This window comes from Merops nubicus, unplaced genomic scaffold (genome assembly GCF_000691845.1).
Source record: "Merops nubicus isolate BGI_N331 unplaced genomic scaffold, ASM69184v1 scaffold8547, whole genome shotgun sequence".
Taxonomy (NCBI): Eukaryota; Metazoa; Chordata; class Aves; order Coraciiformes; family Meropidae; genus Merops; species Merops nubicus.
Genome location: NW_008618277.1, coordinates 33,840 through 39,288, shown reverse-complemented (window position 1 = coordinate 39,288; position 5,449 = coordinate 33,840).

Sequence of the window (5,449 nt, the reverse complement as noted above, 5' to 3'; positions counted from 1 at the left end):
TGGAAGACAGTCAACAAGAAGATCCTCAAAAAGGATCTACGCATGCTTCAGAGTTCTCAGACACCTTCTATCCTGGGCCTCATGGTTCTGCCATAGAGTTGAAAAGGTCTCAGAAGCCATGGTTCTATTAAAACATCTTTTCAGAGAAACGTAATTGGTTTTATTTTTAAATATAAAGGTTTCAATTATCTTCCCTCTTGCACACAAATGACTCCATTGACTCAAAGAATTACAGTTTTCCATCTATGCTTGTATTTGTGCAGAACTGAGTTCCTGCTTATCACAACATCCTGGTAAGAAAAATCTTAAGAAAGTAACCAAATTCCAGAATTTACTTAAATTCCACTGATTTCCAGAAGCACACACAGAATCATGCTTCAGAGCTCTACAAAACTTATCTCACCTTTTCAGGGTAGACTGGTTTTTCTATATCTGACTTATATAACAGCTTATGTATCTGATCTAGATAACATTATTACATAATGGTCACACCATTTCAAAAACCTAGGTGGCAACTCTTCATTGAACTGAAGAATAATGCCTAAACTCCAGTTTTTCTTCAGGTTAGTTGCTGGTACAACCTCACAGCCTTACAAACACATGGAGGTTTTGTTTTCTTCATTCAAAAACATCCCATCTGAGACATCAGTTGCACACAGTAGAAAGGTGATAGGCATCTATTTACTTGAATTAAATAAATTTCAGTCTGTATGTACAATGCATCTCATGCACATTTCTAAGATATACTGTTTAAGTAATTTATCAAAACCATACTCCACTCAGGACACAGACTGAGAGCAGCTGGAACCCTCTCAGGACTCAGCTGACTCCAGCTACAACCAACCATTGCGTAGTCACTGCAGAATGACTATGTTAACCAAAAATCCAAAAGTGGTAAAATTTCCACTTTAAAATATACTTCTCAATAACATACTTCGTGCCCACTCCCACGACACACTCAAAATCAAAGGGATTTGTTCTTGTTTAAGATACAAAGCACTTGCCACCACTTCCAAGGTGGGCATCAAAACACATTAACACATTCGTTTCTACTGATAAGCAAAACACTGTCTAGGGTTTGGTTTTCTTCCTCCATCTTACTATCTAGTTTTTCTGAGGTGCACGACAGGATCAGGCACAGGATGCATGCAGTGATGAAGCCCCAAAATATTTTTTTGCCTACCTCAGCTGGAGCCCATGGAGACTAACGGCCCATCAAGTCTCTCCTCCACTTGTGACATAGGCAAGTGTTTTCCTCTGGTGTCTTTCATCTCTGGATGGTGATGACAGTTTATGTATCACACACAGCCTCTAATCCCCTCCTGTTGTAACATGAGAGGTAGCTGAGGTTAGCAAAATCAAAGAGACATGCTAATTGAACAGAGCAAATAGGGCTCGGTCACAGTGACACAGCACAGCAGCAAATACTTTGCAAACACTGAGTTTGCCAGTGTACTGTCTGCCCTTGTTCACAGGATGTAACAGATTTAGTACCAGCTTACAAGGGAATGGGGATGGGAGATAAAACAGACTGAAAAAAACCCACCTAACCATTAAAGAAAATTCAGACTGGCAGTCCCAGGTTGAAGTGTTTAAGAAATCATTTTACAGGTCAAGGAAACTGTTTATCAGTGACAACTTTCCAGCTGTTACTGTGCATCCTTAAATTTAACTCCATCTTCCTGATGTGCCCAGCATGTACAAGAGCCAAAAATAAGCTGTCAGAATTCAAACATGTTCAGGAACACAGCTTTACACCTGTAACTGCTCATATTGTGAGATAACACTAGCTTAAAAAACCCAACAGGCAGATTGCAAATCTCACTGTGAAGGGAATTCCTGTATTTTTTCCCAAAGAGTATTTACATGACTGAACTTAAAATGGTTTTGTATAACCTGATCAAACACTGAAAGCAGCACACTAAGCTCTTCCACCTCTAAAAGGGATGCTTAGAGGAATTACTATGCTATGTCTTTTAAACTGAAAAATAAACTATTGCCAGAGGTCTTTGAAGAACAACAATATTGGTACATATTGGTACATAATCTTGTAGACAAAGTAGAGTTACAAATACCCTTTGCACTTGCTAATGTTATCATATTAATGACTTGTATCAGCTTTTGGTTGCACATCTGATCAGAATGGAAAGCAAAAGGAACTAGTAAGGTTGCTGCTGTTCCCAACATCAGAGATGGAGTTCCCCCCAACAGGGGTCAACTGTGACGGAAAAATAAAGAGAACAAACTGAATGTTATGATTTGAAGAAAGCTTACTATGTAGGAAAAAATATATAAAACTCCCACAGCCTTCTAAAACTGTAGTGACTACACATTACTTGAGGAATATTTGTGGCTTTTCATGTTATTCTGCATGGCAAAACTTACCATGGAAAATGGAAAAGTCAGTATTTTAACTAATGATTACTTTTGTCAGTCTTCCATAGTAGACAGAAAGCAAATCAAGCCAAACATAAAAACACACATCCTAAAAAAATTCATTAAAAAATATCTTTAAACCAACAGGTTTCAACTTCGCATTTCTCAAACTCAGCTGAAGGAAATGTTCTTTTATCTTCTCCAAAGGCAGCATCAAGTGGAAGACTGTCAATGGACATTTTTACTCAGAGGAGAAGGATTTTTTGATTTAGGTGGGGGTTTTTTTGTGTTGTTCATTTGGTTTTGTGTTTGGTTGATTGTTTGTTTGGCTTTTTTTTTTTAAAGAAACCTATGACCAAATAGAAATCTATTGCGTAACAGCAAATCTGCACTGCATATAAACTCAATCACACAGTTCACCACCATGAATTCAGTAATAAAAATCACATTACCTCCGACTGGGATAAGTTCAAGCACCTCATGGAAAGAACAGGGCAGTTCTTGACAGGGAAACAAACACCTGCAGCTGCTGAGCCAGGTGCTGGCTCTGTAGGAGCTCAGTAGATCTGCAGCCACTTCAGCCCACAAGGGAAGCACATGGACAGCATGATCCAAGAGTCATCACCTGGAACTGGGCTTCAACCTCTCAACACCTACTTTTCCCACGAAGGTCTTTTGCTCATTGATCCTCTCTATCCCTTCATCTATTGAAGCTATTGACAATATCAAAGCTTCAGTTAGTTAACTGCTACTATTGATTACATTACAATTAATCTTAATATACATAGTAATTTGTCCAACAACAATTTAAAAAGTACATTTTCCATGTCATGTACTGACTTTCAGCAACAACCTATTTTCTGAAATGCAGTTTTTAATCCTAAACACGTAGCAGAACTTCGCAGCAAAGTTATCCCACAAAAATCCTAGGCAAAATATGTAACATATTAAATTACCTTTTTTTCCCCTCTCCACCCATTTTCTTCTTCATGTTTTAACAGAAGAAGTCTTCACTTTCGAAATTTTTTTTTCTTCTGCTGTTCTGTGCCTTACTCTACATTGATCAAATGGAAGAAGGAAAGAATATAAAGCAACAAAACATAAATAAATAATAATACAATTTTTATGTGACGAAGTTCTTCATTTTTACTGGTGTTGGAAAGGCAAGCAAACCAAAAAATGTCACCTTTGCAGTGTCCTCCCACTCAGGACATGCCCAAAAAAGTCATCAACCTCATTCTCCTTGCAGATAATTAAGAACACATAGTTAAAACACCATCAGACATCTCAGTATATGGTACTGATGGACTCTGCTAGCTGAACACTTAAGTTATATTCATTTTTATAATAGTGATAAGTTAGAGTTCTCTGTATCTAGAAATATAGTAGTTTGTTAAGCTCTCTAACAAAAGCTTTCCAAATAATGAGAGGAAGTACTCTTTACCCAACTTTATAAAAAACATTTCTACCATTTTGTCTCACACACATACAATATATTTTATTTATATGAACAAATTATCTGTGTGATAAACAGATTGTGGCAAAAACTCCAAGTTTCACATACCTCTCAGGAAACAAAAAGGGCATGAAATCTTAGTATGCTTTTACACATAGATGGTTGTCACAAACTAGTGAAATATTCAGAATTGCACTTCTTCAAAAGCTGCAGGAACCCTAAACAATTTAGAAACAATTAGGTATATGCATTTCAACAGACACACTGAACATAATAAAATATTCAAGTGTTACTGAATAATCCTAATCCATGAAACAACCACCATGCAGTTTGCCTTCAAAACCAATAGTGCAAAATCCTACTGAAATGATAGGAAGACAAGTTCTAGATTAAAGTTAAAAAGAGCATAAAGGTTATTGCATAATGCCATAGTGATTACAACATAACACAAAATTAGACAACACACACATAATGATACGCTTTTCAGTCACACACATAGCAGTGTAACATCCAAGTCGTTTGTTCCATGCTGAACTGACTCATTACAGAACATTGTATATGAAGATGATTGTTCACATGTAGGTCTTCTCCAGGATCCTCTTCATATGAATTTGCATTAGTGTAACTGTATTTTATCCAGCCTCATTACAGCACAGAGCATAAGTCACTATGTTTTATTCTTTTTTCAATCCAGATCAGCCTTGGGAACACTGGATTCTGATTTCAAACCTGCAGATACAGCTGAAGGTTACCCCTTTGCCTGCAGAAACCTTGCAGATGGCTCATTCAAGCCTGACTAGTCATACATAACTTGAGCCAAGGACCTTTGAAGTAAATGGGAAGACATCACTTCAATGGTTCTATAATGCTGAAAACAGTGACAGCTCCTGCTTGTCCCTGACCAACTTTGTTAGAATTGCTAGCAGTAAGTGATCTGGTTTCATTAAGAAAGGGAACCTGTAAACCTGACTGTACTACTTGCTTGTAAATGAGAAGGACACCTATAAAATTGTTAGTTTGTTGTCATGGAGCATTATCAACTTCCAAACAAAAAAAAAGAAAAGGGGGGCGGGGGCTGAAGACAAAGAGCGTCCTAACAAAACAAACGCCTTCTCAGAAAAAACTAAGACCCTCCAGTATAGACCCTGTTGTTATAATTAGCACTATAAGCAGCATGCCTTCCTCAGCTTCTGAGGAAAAAATACTGTATCACTGTCCCCACTGCCATTCAGAAAGGAGCTGAATTCTTTTCCCATGAAAACTAGAAGCAAGATGTCCCAATGTAAGTTCATTTTACAAAACACTGAGAGGTCCAAAGTGAACAGTTTACTAATAACAAAGCCTTAATATTAACTGCTGATAATTCAGGAATTTCATGTACAAACACTCTCTGAAGTTACAGTTTTACTGTCCTTGTAGATAAAAATTTCTTGGTTATCTGTGGTTCAAGAAGGCCTGTGGGAACTCTTTTCAAGAGTCGTACTGCAGTAAACAACTCAATGTGATAATAACACGAAGAATTTGATTGTGACTTAGTTGTAAAGCAGTATTTTTCCCAGTTCTCATTAACAGAATGAATAAAAGGCAGTTTAAGTGGGATGAAGAAACACAGGGCAT